Here is a 15,173-nt window from a genome sequence, read left to right on the forward strand (position 1 = left end):
ATATGAGGACCTTAACATCATAACTATCTGCGAGAGCACTGTCAGGGGAAAATCTCCCAGAACCAAAACCCGATAGCAGGCTCTGACCAACATCAAACGGTGCAGTCTGCAAACCCAGCAACTGCATAACTATGTTGCACCTTCACTTCTCCTCTCGACAGAACTGCCAGCACCACAACAAGCCGCAACAGACAGGTATCACCATGAGACCAAGTACTCTTTTTTTTTTGTCCCCCCCCAACATGTCCTTGACCATGAGTACCAAGCCTTCAAACATGGAGGACGAGGCAAGATGAATGACATGCAATGTCCTGAAGAGGCAGAGGAGGAATGAGTTGAAGCATTGTCTGTTAGCTCTTCAAAATGAGGTGCCGGAACTTTCCAAAAATGACAGGGCCTCAAAGGTAATCATAGAATCATAGAGAGATGCAGCACTGAAACAGGCCCTTCCGCCCACTGAGTCGAGGCCGACCATCAACCACCCATTTATGCTAATCCTACATTAATCCCATATTCCCTTACATCCCCACCTTCCCTCAATTCTCCTACCTACACTAGGGGCAATTTGCAATGGCCAATTTACCTATCAACCTGCAAGTCTTTGGCTGTGGGAGGAAACCGAAGCACCCGGCGGAAACCCATGCGGTCACAGGGAGAACTTGCAAACTCCACACAGGCAGGACCCAGAACCGAACCTGGGTCACTGGAGCTGTGAGGCTGCAGTGCTAACCACTGCGCCACTGTGCTGCCCCTTGAAGTCATCTTGAGAAAAGCAACAGAGTATGTCAGCAGGCTGAAAGCAGAGAAACAGAAACTGAATGCAGAGAGGGAGAAACTTCAGTAAAAACAACAGCTGAGACGCACATTCTCCGAGCAAGATTTGTCAAACCACCAAAACGATATGTGGACTCTCAAGCCTCTGTAAAGTTCATAATCTCTATACCTGTGTAAATTATTTTGATGTCTAATGTCGTATTTTTACTTTTAGCATATGAAACTTCCCTTTGGAATGAAAGGGCTTCCCTTTGGAATGAAAGGGAATGTTGTAGGATCGCCTTTAAGAGTCATGTCCCATTAAGATCTTGGTATGTTAATGAGCCAAGTACCAGGATGCAGTCATGTGATTACAAGCCGGAGTCACTCTTCAACTATATTACCTAGAGTAAGGTTCTGTAAATAGTTAGCTCTGTACTGTATACAATAGTTTAGCAGTAATAAACCTGTTTGACATCTTCAACCAAATGGACTCCATGTATCTCATTTAAGTTGCATTAGACAACATAAAGAACTCATTACAGTTTTCTCTGTCAAAGCTGCAGCAGTTGCTTTTAATCAAGTGTAGATTTGCACTGCATAAAAGAAATTGTATATGGTGACAAATAAAAGGGAGGAATAGGTCGGAGGCTAGAAATCCTGAGGCGAGTAACTCACCTCCTGACTCCCCAAAGCCTGTCCACCATCTACAAGGCACAAGTCAGGAGTGTGATGGAATACTCTCCACTTGCCTGGATGGGTGCAGCTCCAACAACACTCCAACGACCCCATCCAGGACAAAGCAGCCCACTTGATTGGCACCCCATCTACAAACATTCACTCTCTCCACCACCGACGCACAGTGGCAGCAGTGTGTACCATCTACAAGATGCACTGCAGCAATGCACCAAGGCTCCTTAGACAGCACCTTCCAAACCCACGACCTCTAACACCTAGAAGGACAAGGGCAGCAAATACATGGGAACACCACCACCTGCAAGTTCCCCTCCAAGTCACACACCATCCTGACTTGGAACTATATCACTGTTCCTTCACTGTCGCTAGGTCAAAATCCTGGAACTCCCTTCCTAACAGCACTGTGGATGTACCTAGCCCACATGGACTGCAGCGGTTCAAGAATGCAGCTCATCACCACCTTTTCAAGGGCAATTAGGGATGGGCAATAAATGCTGGCCTGGCCAGCGACACCCACATCCCATAAATGAATTAATAAAAAAGAGACACATGACAAAATATAACAGGCTGAATTTTATAGAGTCCTTAATGTTGGGAACAGTGGCGGGAGAGGGGGCATGAAGATTGCTCCGGCTGAGGCCCGCCACTGACCTCAACCTCAGCAGGGCCCATCCTGATCTTAGCGGCGGCAAGGCCTCATGACGGCCCCTCGTCGCTCGGCGACGGGATCTGCATTACAATATGCAGATGGGTACCTATCATTCATTAATGTACAGGTCGTTGTGATTCAGGCAGTAGGTTGTGATCTTCATTCGGACATTGGACACTCATGTGCCTTCACTTTCACGTCCGTGAAAAGCTGGCGGCAAACAAGTGGCAGTGCTCGGAGCATGTGAGGGGTCAGGGGCTGCAATGTCCAGGATACAACTCTGCATGAAAGAAGGGTGCCCTTCTACCGTAAAGGGGGGTCACTCTGCCCACTAATGTTTGGAGGGGGGGGGTGAAGAGGTCTGACCCTGCAATCGGCCAACGCTGTTTGGGGGAAGGGGGAGCAATAGCACTCCATGACCCCTTTGTATGGGGTAGGGGCCAAAAATGGTAGGGGTTTGAAGGTCACGTGACCGATGGTTGCATCCTCGCAATGTCAGTAACATGACCGTCTTCATGCTGCCCCGCTTTTATGCAAAGCTAAGATGGGTAATGTCATGCCATACCATATAAGTGGTGGTGGAACGCAGCTGAAGCACCAATTTACATCACTCTCTACCTTGGTAGGTGCCATTGACCTACTGAAGGAACAGAGTTCATCTGCAGCGTACAGATGGGGCTGTGTCCATCCTGTCTGTCTTGATCCAAGTGCCGTGAGGAGCCATATCTGCCGAAGGTTGAACCAACAGGCAGGTACAGCCCACCTGGAAGTGAGCAGCAGCAGCCACCAAGGTGAATTCGACACCTGAGAAGACAGCTGGTCTACAGGCCCTGCATGGCATACCTGCAGATGTCAGAGCACTAGTGTCAGAGGCAACTGTGGATGGCCAGAGAGGCAGTGACACATCTCTGTGCCCTGCTGAAAGATGATCTACAGCCGATGGTGTTTAGTGGACACCCTACGCCTGTGGCCCTTAGAGTCACTGCGGCTCTTAACTTCTACACCTCCCCATCATTCCAAAGACCCACCAGCGACCTGTGTGGCATTTCACAGTCACCAATGCACCACTGTATCAGGGAGGTCACCGATGCCTTGTACAGGAAGGCCGATGACTATGTTTGCTTCAGGACGGACCCTGAGGGTCAGGCCCTAAGAGCCATCGGATTTGGGGCTATCGCAGGAGTCCCACAGGTGCAAGTGGTCACTGACTGCATGCATGTTGCCCTCAAGGCTTCAGTCGGACAACCAGCCCCATACCTGAATAGCAAGAGCTTATACTCAATGTGCAGCTTGTCTGTAACCACAGGAAATGCTTCATGCAAGTGTGTGCCGTCTTTCCAGGCAGCTGCCATGACTCATTCATCCTGCGCCAGTCCCAGGTGCCAATGCTCTTCACTGCACCAGCTTAGGTCCAATGGGTGGATTCGTGGGGACAAGGGCTACCCCTTGCGGACATGGCTCCTGATGTCGGTGAGAAACACGGCCTGCTGAAGATGCATGTCCGCTGCCTGGATAGATCGGGTGGGGCCCTACAGTACTTACCAGAAAGGGTAGCGCATCTTTGTTGTATGCTGTACTCTGCACAACTTTGCAATACAGAGGGGGGAGGCCTTGCAGGATTGCGAGACAGGAGCAGGAGACATCCTCAGATGATGAGGACACAAAGGAGGTGCAGCAGCACATGCACATGGGAGGGTGAAGATTATGGAGGCAGCACAGACAGGGCGTGCAAAGAGCAAGGGATGCTTGGCAGCACCTTATCGCAGAGCATTTCCACTATCCCTGAGGTGCAGAATATGCTCCCCATTTCACACATCACCGTGCTTCATCTGATAGGCAGTCTCCTGCATCTGTGACATCTGTGTCTCCACCATTACTGAGAGCAGATGACTGAGCCATTGCCCATGTGACTGCATCCAAGCAGTGCCATGTCATGGCGATGTTATTCCATACATTGGCATTGCTCTCAGGTCAATGATATAATGGAGGAGACATAGCCAGCACATGCCGGCATGCCGTCACACAATAAAAAGGACACACCTGTTAGAGAAACACATTTAATGAGAAGTAAACAATACATATACGTTGCACCTGTGATAACCCATATGAGTTATTGTGTCTTTTTTAGTCACTCGTGGGTGCTCCTTCACAGTGCAACCTCTGAGGGGCTGAGGAACCAGTGTCCACATTGGAATCACCCTGAGGGGAGATCCCACGTATGGACTGCTGGCTCGCCTCCTCCCTCTCGAGGCTCATTGGAACCTCGCTGCTCTCCTGACAAAGACCAGGAGCTGAGACCCTCTCCAAGCCCCTGGTCCCTCTCTCACCTAACCTCTGCTGCATCCAGATCATGGCTGAGGTGATGGTTTGCTGGTCAGCTCTTATCTGTGGAATGTGGCTCTCCATGACAGCCGCCATCCTCTCCGTGGAGGAAGGCATGCGCTCCTTTGCCTGGGACGTGACAGTTGTCAGGGCCTGGGTGGACTCCCCCATCATCCGCTCATGGCTGCGCATGGCCTGTGGCATCCCCGCCAGATGTTGCCTTACCCCTCCCTGCAACTCCAGCATGCCCTGTGCTGTCAACACCAGAATCCTGTCTTTAGAATATCTGTTTTGATTGGCCACATCCAATTTCCTCACTTTTTTTTCCTTTCCCTCCTCAGTCACCTACCCTCCAACCTAGAGACTGGCTTGGACTGAGAAGGCCAAGTGGAGTGAGGATCTGCAGATGGCATTTGCCCATTTTTCTCTCTCCATCTCCCTGGCCCAGCCCACCTTTCTCAAAAGAGGAAGACTCTCTTCCCACATGCGGCTCCATATAATGACCCGGTAACAAGGCAAACCATGGCCAACCTGAGGAGCAGTGCTGCACCTCAATCCCTGTACACCTTTCGAAATAGACTCCAGGAACTGAACTGCTTTCTGTACTAGAAATAAAGTAACACTAAATTTATCTGTAAAGTCTCATGTCTAATTACATTGTGACGATCCTGATCAATAATTAACTGTAGCTGCTAATGAGCTGTTGCTTTTACTTCTGACAAAAAGTCTGAAACGTTGGCCTGAATTTTACCAGCCCTTTGGTAATGGGCTGGGAGGCGTGAAGACTGGCAAAATGGCTTGGGAAGATTTCAGGTGGCATGCCTGATCTCTTCCTGCCGCCATGCCAGTTTGCCAGCAGCGGGAAAGATGACAGCCCACCCAGTGACCAATTAAACCATTTAAGTGACCTCTCTTCTGAGGGTACTTTGCCTATAGCAGGAGGGCCCTTCGCCTTGTGGGGAGACCACCAGGTATACCCTGGCCTCCCAGAAGGCTTTGGTGGAATGAGCCCTCCTTTTTGGACATTCTTTGGCCTATATAAGGGTCTCCTCAAAGGTGATGGCAGCCCCCATGGCAACAGTGTTACCTGTCCTCAGCGACCCCCTCCCCCCTCGCCTGGGCCTGCCTGACTGGCCCCGGCGTCCCCAGACCCCACCTAACTTTGAAGACATACGGCCATTGATGTGCCCTCATCCTCCAGGTGCAGCCCCAGCAATGACCACCGCTAGAGGTGGCGCTGCTGAGCTGCCAGCCCTCTGATTGGGCTGACAGCACATTGGGACCAGATCACCATCCTTAATGGAATTGGCAGCCCCGGCGGTAGCTGTTTAATTGGCTGTCACTGGCAAAGTGCAGCCCCAAGTCCCACTGCCCGCCAGAGCGGGGTCGCCCCCTCAACCCCCCGCATTGAGACCTAGCAGCATGACTTCTGCCTCCTCAGAATTCCGACCATATACTCTGTTTCTCTCTTCACAGATGCTGCCAGACCTGCTGAGTATTTCCAGCATTTTTGGTTTTATTTCAGATTTCTAGCGTCTGCAGTATTCTGCCTTCGAATTAATACTGAATTACATTCCATGTAATGTATTAAACCTGTACTAATGTAATTAATTTATTTAATGTACAATGATAATTTCTTACTTATTCAGATACTATAAAACTTCACTCGCTAATTTTTGTAATGAAATAATGCGTTAGGTTAAGAGGATAATGAAAAATAGATAAAATCTGTAAGCAATTGAACCGTTTATATGAAATTTACAGTAACTCTGTTTACCCTTAATAAGCAATATGATCTGACAAAACAATCTCAAGTCAAACAAAATAGGGCTTGCCTTTCTAATCAGCATTATTACATCTTGAAAGAACTAAAATGAAATAATGGACAATGCAGTGAGGAAGCAAAAATAAGGGGAAAAAAATGGAAAAATGTTGGCGAAAAAGCTGGGATAAAGAGAATTCCTTTTTGTCGTCAGCTGTGGCCCCTGAATCAGAACGTTCGTGGGTTCAAACTTGCCTCCAGAAACTTGAGCACAAAATCTAACCTGACACCTCAGTGTGGGTACTGAGGGATTGCTGCACTGCTGGAGATGCCATCTTCAGGATGAGATGTTAAACCGAGTCCCTGGCTGCCCTCATGGAAGAGCAGAGAGGTTCTCCACAGTCTCCTGGCCAGTATTTAACCCTCAACCAATACCTAAAAACAGATTGCACTTGCGACAGTGTGGCAATCTTACAGACTAATTGACAAACCGAAGGCCGAGCTGCCCGTATCGGGTATAAGTAAATGATTGCAGCTGGTGTAGGAGAGCAGCTGCTCATATGTTGCCTGGAGGTGCCATTTCTTGTTGCAGTTGGTGATACTTGCAATTCCATGACTGAGCAGCAGAGCAGGTGATGTGACAGGAAAGCCATCATGATAGAGATATCAGGACACTGACTCAGATTCTGATCGAGTTAGATTTCTGTATTTTTTAAGTCCCATTCATCTGGTCTCCTACCAGATTGATGACAGGAGTTGGGGGAACTCCAGTAGAATTTCAGGGCCTTTAGTTGCGTGAGTTTCTCGAAATCCGATCGGGAAGTCTTTTGGGTGACAGGCACATTTACAAAAGCCTCCAGGTTGAATGACATTCCTTCCTGATACGTTTTCACCATTATGTGGGATTCATCACAGCCGTCTGTTTAACAACATTGGGCTGGATTGCATGGTCAGCTGTGAAGCAACTGTTCATGCCACTGACCTTGAAGAAAGCTGCCCACAAAGATCGACCAATCCCCTTTCCTGACTGCAGTTTACATCTGATGCCAAGTTAAGGGGATCTCCAGGCGTGCAGCAGCAGTGATGTCAGCAAGCAGCCATTCACATTAAACTATTCTCATAGACAACAAACCAGGAAGTTAAAAGCACTTTATTCTTCACTTACAATTTAAATTTTCAGATGGCAAAATGAATGGTTATGATCACATTGATATTTTCAATTCTAATCTATCTAAACAAAAATTTAAAAAAGTTTAAAAATGCAGAATTTTTTTTTACCATAATGGGGATATTTGACATTCCACAATTATGATGTTAGTTTTTCAGGGTCAGTGAGGGTGTTTAGCAGTAATTATGACTTTAGTACACTGATAAAAACCAACTTACATCTCATTCAGCAAGGTGAAGCCTTTTTCAAGGGTTTTTACAATGAGATAAACAGTATAAGAGTAGAAATTTTCATTCATTCACTGATTTCTTAGGGCTTGCACTGTGGGGGGAGCCTCAACAGTACACCCTCTGGAGAAGTGTAGAATCACTGACAGCAACTTCTGGATTTCCACGTAATGCTGTGCACGTGCAGAGTCCCGAAACTGCTGCTAGTGCAATTGAAGTAATGATAGCGAACACTGACAATTTTGCTTTCATTACTCCGACAAAATCCAGGTCATTATTAAACATAGAACTGGGAAAAGCCATTCAACCCATCAAACATCTTTCTGCCACAAGCCATATACAACCTTCCAATTTACTTCTTGTCTTTGGTTGCTCTCCAAAACTTTTGAAAATCTATCTTCTCATTGCCTTTATTTAACCTTGGCTAGCTGCGTTACACAGTGACATTCACACAATCTCAGCAGCGCTGCTAACAATATTGTCCTTGGAGTATTTGATTATCCCAGTCTATGCTTATTCCTATCACTTTGATTCAATTCTTATCCCCATATTCATCTGACTCATTTTTAAAAGTGGTATTTGGTTTAGGTTTTAATAGATTTCACTTCAGGTTGTTACATATATTTTTCAAAGGGTGTAATTTTTTTTAATAATCGGAGGTGTTGCTTCAATCCTCCATGCTTATGTAATCTAATTCTCTGCATGCAGTCTCGTATGAAATATCCTGATTATATCTACTTTACCTGTCCCTTCAGTTTTTTATAGTCTTGAATCATTTCACATCTCACTTTCCTTTTCTCCACGGAAAACAAATTCAGCTGTGTTAGTAACTGTTCAGAACAAGTCCTAAATTCGCTATTATCTGAATACTCTCTGATATATCCATGACCTTTTCGAGGTCAGAACCGCTCATTAAGGCAACTGATAAAGGATTGAGACTCAACTTGGATTCAACCATATTTCCCTTCTGTAAAGGTGCAAGTGGTGAATTTCTCTAGGCAGTTTACATCATTTTTTGGGATTTCATTGTGGATTATTTTGTCTTTGACCATTAGTGTACAACGAGTGCTATTGGATAAGCTACCCAGCTCCAGAGAGATGTATAATGGATGGGTGGTCTAACAATGCCCAGATAACAATACCTCCAATGTCAAAGTTACGCCCTTTGATTCCACTGCAGGAGTGACTAATGCAAAGGCCTGAGGCCCAAGTGCCAACATGTTGTTGTTGGCATCCTTCCATCTATGAGAGATGATGGACATGCAACAAAGAATCCATTTAGATGAGGTGTCTCTTGGTGCAACTTTGCTGGTGGCTGTGGAAGCCAATCCTTGAGAGGCAGGTTCTGCCACAGGTGCCACACGTGAAGCTGCCAAGCGAGGTTTAGGGTTTTTGTTTGCGGCATTGGCGCCTGTTGCCAAGCCACTGTAGCTATTGGTCATTGTGATGGTGGATGCCAGCCCACAAGAGGTGTTGCCATTTCCCTCTTTCATCAGCTAGTAACTCCCACATGTAAGAGTTGATGTTTAGGGCCTTCATGTCACGCTTGCAAGCATAGAAATAAGGTAGGTGAATTAACCATGCAAATAGATGTAAATGGATACGATATAGTTGAGATTACGGAGACATGGCTGCAGGGTGACCAAGGATGTGAACTGAACATCCAAGGGTATTCAGCATTTAGGAGGGACAGGCAAAAAAGGAAAGGAGGTGGAGTAGCATTGTTAGTAAAAGAGGAAATCAATACAATAATGAGGAAGGATATTAGCTCAGAGAATCCTGATGTGGAATCTGTATGGGTGGAGCTAAGAAACACCAAGGGGCAGAAAAAGTTGGTGGGGGTTGTATATAGACCCCCAAACAGCAGTGATGATGTAGACGATGGCATTAAACAAGAAATTAGAGACGCATGCAATAAGGGTGCAACTGTAATTATGGGTGAATTTAATCTACATATAGATTGGGCAAACCAAATTAGCAATAATACTGCAGAGGAGAAATTCCTGAGGTGCATACGTGATGGTTTTTTGGACCAAGAAGTTGAGGAACCATCTAGAGAACAGGCTATCCTAGACTGGGTATTGTGTAATGAGAAAGGCTTAGTTAACAATATTTTTGTGCAGGGTCCCTTGGGGAAGAGCAACCATAACATGATAGAATTCTTCATTAAGGTGGAGAGTGAGTGAGTTGATTCCGAGACTCGGGTCCTGAATCTATATAAGGAAAACTATGAAGGCGCGAGTTTGCTATGATAGATTGGGGAACGTTACTTAAAGGGTTGATAGTGGATAGGCAATGGCTAGCATTTAAGGAGTGCGTGGTTGAATTACAACAATTGTTCATTCCTGTCTGGCGCAAAAAATTAAACAGGAAGGGTGGCTCAACCGTGGCTTACAAAAGAAATTAAGGATAGTATTAGATCCAAGGAGGAGAAATATAAAGTGGACAGAACAAGCAGCAAACCTGAGGATTGGGAGCAGTTCCGAATTCAGCAAAGGAGGTTAAAGGGATTGATTAAGAAGGGGAAAATAGAGTATGAGAGTAAGCTTGCAGAGAACATAAAAACTGACTGTAAAAGCTTCTATAGATATGTGAAAAGAAAAAGATTAGTGAAGACAAATATGGGTCCCTTACAGTCAGAAATGGGGGAATTTATAATGGGGAACAAAGAAATGGCAGACAAATTAAATACATACTTTGGTTCTGTCTTCACAAAGGAGGACACAAATTACTTCCCAGAAATGTTGGGGAGCATAGGGTCTAGTGAGAAGGAGGAACTGTATGAAATCAGTATTAGTAGGGAAATGGTGTTAGGGAAATTGATGGGATTGAAGGCCGATAAATCCCCAGGGCCTGATAATCTACATCCCAGAGTACTTAGGAAATGGCCCTTGAAATAGTAGACGCATTACTGGTCATTTTTCAAAATTCTATAGACTCTGGAACAGTTCCAATGGATTGGAGGGTAGCTAATGTAACCCCACTATTTAAAAAAGGAGGTAGAGCGAAAACAGGGAATTATAGACAGGTTAGCCTGACATCAGTAGTGGGGAAAATGCTGGAATCCATTATAAGAGATGTAATAGCAGAGCACTTGGAAAACAATGACATGATCGGACAAAGTCACTCTAGAATTGGCCTTTATAGCCACTCCAGGCGCTGCTTCACAAACCACTGACCACCTCTAGTCACTTACCCATTGTCTCTCGAGACAAGGAGGCCAAAGAAAGAGAAGAATCATGCTTGACAAATTTACTGGAATTTTTTGAGGATGTGACTAGTAGAATAGATAAAGGAGAGCCAGTGGATGTGGTGTATTTGGACTTTCAGAAGGCTTTCGATAAGGTCCCACATAAGAGATTAGCATGCAAAATTAAAGCACATGGGATTGGGGGTAAGGTACTGACATGGATAGAGAACTGGTTGGCAGACAGGAAACAAAGAGTAGGAATAAATGCGTCTTTTTCCGGGTGGCAGGTAGTGACTATATACATGAATAGGAAGGGAATAGAGGGATATGGGCCCCGGAAGTGCAGAAGGTGTTAGTTTAGGCAGGCATCAAGATCGGCGCAGGCTTGGAGGGCCGAATGGCCTGTTCCTGTGCTGTACTGTTCTTTGTTCTTTGTTGACTAGTGGGGTACTGCAGGGATCAGTGCTAGGACCCCAGCTATTCACAATATATATTAATTATATAGTTGAGGGAATTAAATATAATCTATCCAAGTTTGCAGATGACGCAAAACTGGGTGGGAGTGTGAGCTGTGAGGAGGATGCAGAGAAGCTCTAGTGTGATTTGGACAGGTTGAGTGAGTGGGCAAGTACATGGTAGATGCAGTATAATGTGGATAAATGTCAGGTTATCCACTTTGGCAAAAACAGAAAGGCAGATTATTATCTGAACGGCGATAGATTGAGAAAGGGGGAGGTGCAGCGTGACTTGGGTGTCCTTGTGCACCAGTCGCTGAAAGTAAACATGCAGGTGCAGCAGGCAGTTAAGAAGGCAAATGGTATGTTGGCCTTTATAGCGAGAGGATTCGAGTACAGGAGCAAGGATGTCTTGCTGCAATTATACAAGGCCTTGGTGAGACCACATCTGGGGTATTGTGTGCAGTTTTGGTCTCCTTATCTGAGGAAGAATGTTCTTGCTATGGAGGGAGTGCAGCGAAGGTTCACCAGACTGATTCCTGGGATGGCAGGACTGACGTATGAAGAGAGATTGGGTCAATTGGCTTGTATTTGCTAGAGTTTAGATGAATGAGAGAGGATCTCATAGAAACCTACAAAATTCTAACAGGACTGGGCAGACTAGATGCAGGAAGGATGTTCTCTGGTGGGGAGTCCAGGACGAGGGGTCACAGTCTAAGGATAAGGGGTAAGCCATTTAGGACTGAGATGAGGAGGGATTTCTTCACCCTGTGGAATTCTCTACCACGGAAAGAAGTTGAGGCAAAATCATTAAATATATTCAAGAAAGAGTTAGATATAGTTCTTAGGACTAAAGGAATCAGGGGATATGGGGAGAAAGCGGGAACTGGGTACTGAGTTTGGACGATCAGCCATGATCGTATTGAATGGTGGAGTAGGTTCGAAGGGCTAAATGGCCTATTCCTGCTCCTATTTTTTATGTTTCTATGATCATGGTTTTCTTGATGCTTATAGTCATGGAGAACAAGTTACAGGCATGGGAGAGACAGTCCATGAGTCTTTTTAGCTGAGTTTCTGTGTGAGCGACTAGTGCAGCATCATTAGCATAGAGGAGTTCTCAGATCAGGACGTGATGTTTTTGTCTTCACTTTCAGCCTTGATAGATTATAGAACTGGCCATCTGACCTAGTGTGCAAGTAGATTCCTTCCATATCAGTAGGCAAGGCTAAGGTCAGGAGCATGGAGAAGAAGATACCAAACAGAGCGGAGGCTAGGACACAACCCTGTTTCACTCCATTTATCACTCCGGAACTGTCAGAAGTGGATCCATCAAACTGTACAGTGCAGTGCATGCTGTCTCCCTAGCTGGCGTTCTGAGGAACACGCCAAATGGCGAGAGGTTATCGAGCGCAAATGCTGGGCAGACTGTGATTCATGGCCAATGTACCTTGGTCGTCATGGGGTTGGCAAGATCAAAAATAATGGACAATGCCTTCTTGAACTTAGTGCCCTGAATGAACTCTGCATTACCAACATCTTCTTCCAGAGCAGACATCGCCACAAGATATCATGGCATCACCTAAAGTCTGAACATTGGCACCAACTTGACCTAGCCATCATGAGGAGGCGTGATCTGCCCAGTGTTCTTCACACCCACACCTACCAGAGTGCAGACAGCGACACCGACCACTCTTAGCAGCAGCAGAGTGAAGGTGCACTCCCGTAAGTTCTACAGCTCCAAACACGACAGCCTGCCAGGCATCAACATCCCTTGTATAAGCAATGATGCCAAATGCCAGCGCTTCACACTGTCGTTAGAAATCTTGCCACCCACCAAAGCCTTAACGGGAAGAACTGATGCCGGCATTGATGAAGCTTGGAAGTCACTAAGTTCAATAATCTATGGAGCAGCTGAAGCATCATTTGGTAAAGGCCGAACCCGTCACAAGGACTGGTTTCAGACCACTCAGCTGAGGTGATATCTGTAACTGCTGCAAAAAACAAAATCTATGATGCACAACATAAACTCAACAGCTAAGACACTGCATGACCTGAAAGTAGCCAAAACAGCCGTGCAAATGATAGGGAGATATTGCTCAACAAACACTGGATCAACTTATGTTAAGAAATGTCAACTGCCTGTGACAATGGTAATCCATGAGCTATGTACAAAGGGATCAAGAGGGGGATTGGCCCTGCCATCACCAAAGTTGTTCCCCTGAAGTTAGCAGATGGTGAAGTACTCACTGACAGAAGTAAACGGATGCCCTGCAGGACTGAACACTGGACTCCTATGAGTTGGACATCTCCCAGTCCACGCTTGACGCTCTTCTGCAGCTTCCCGTCATGAAGCGCTGATTAATATGAGGCCTCCGATAAATTCACTACACCTAGGTGGCCAACCCTTCTAGATAATCCTGGAGTCTCCAGGAAAGAAAGGTTAATATCCCGGGCACTGCTGCAAGAGATGTGGAGTGAAAATCAGGAAGCAGAGTTTGCAGTTTGCATGTGGAACTCTATGGTTTACATGCATGTGTGGACTTGCTTCGCAAGCTTGCAGCCACCTACCACTTCTTGAACTTCTGCCACCAGGCAACAGCACCAGCAGCCAAACCTTTCCTGCCTCCAATTTCATGGAAACGCACAAGAGGCTGAGGTGTGGACTGGTCATCCCAATGGAAATGGTCAGTTGTATGGTGCGAGTGCTGGGCTTAAAAATGTGCTCGATCTTATCCAAACATAGGTCCAAATGAGTCTACTTAAAACTGCAGTAGCAATATTTCAGCATATTATTTAATTGTAACTATTCATGGCCATTACAGAATTTTCTGACTCCCGATTGGTTCCAGTCAATCATTGAATAAACACCATTCCTCCCTCCAAACAAAAGGTTTCCTTGTTTTCTTTTATTCATTCATGGGATGTGGGCGTCACTGGCCAGGCCAGCATTTATTGCCCATCACTAATTGCCCTTGAGAAGGTGGTGATGAGCTGCCTTCATGAACCGCTGCAGTCCATGTGAGATAGGGGTACACCCACGGTACTGTTAGGGAGTTCCAGGATTTTGACCCAGCGACAGTGAAGGAACGGTGATATAGTTCCAAGTCAGGATGGTGTGTGACTTGGAGGGGCACTTGCAGGTGGTGGTGTTCCCATGCATTTGCTGCCCTTGTCCTTCTAGTTGGTAGAGGTTGCGGGTTTGGAAGGTGCTGTCGAGGGAGCCTTGGTACATTGCTGCAGTGCATCTTATAGATGGTACACACTACTGCCACTGTGCGTGAGTGATGGAGGGAGTAAATGTTGAAGGTGGTGGATGGGGTGCCAATCAAGTGGGCTGATTTGACCTGGATGGTGTCGAGCTTCTTGAGTGTTAGAGCTGCACCCATCCAGGCAAGTGGAGAGTATTCACACTCCTGACCTGTGACTTGTAGATGGTGGACAGGCTTTGTCACAAGATGAGTTACTCGCCGCAGAATTCCTAGCCTCTGACCTGCTCTTGTAACAACAGTATTTATATGGCTACTCCAGTTCAGTTTCTGGTCAATGGTAGCCCCTAGGATGTTGATAGTGGGGGATTCAGCGATGGTAATGCCATTGAATGACAAGGGGAGATGGTTAGATTCTCTCTTGTTTGAGATGGTCATTGCCTGGCATTTGTGTGGCACGAATGTTAATTGCCACTTATCAGCCCAAGCCTGGACATTGTCCAGGTCTTGCTGCATTTCTGCATGGACAGTATCTGAGGAGTCGCGAATGGTGCTGAATACTGTGAAATCATCAGCGAACATCCCCACTTCTGACCTTATGATTGAAGGAAGGTCATTGATGAAGCAGCTGAAGATGGTTGGGCCTAGGACACTACCCTGAGGAACTCCTGCAGTGCTGTCCTGGAGCTCAGAAGATTGACCTCCAACAACCACAACCATCTTCCTTTGTGCTAGGTATGACTCC

This window comes from Heterodontus francisci, chromosome 37 (assembly GCF_036365525.1).
Source record: "Heterodontus francisci isolate sHetFra1 chromosome 37, sHetFra1.hap1, whole genome shotgun sequence".
Classification (NCBI taxonomy): Eukaryota; Metazoa; Chordata; class Chondrichthyes; order Heterodontiformes; family Heterodontidae; genus Heterodontus; species Heterodontus francisci.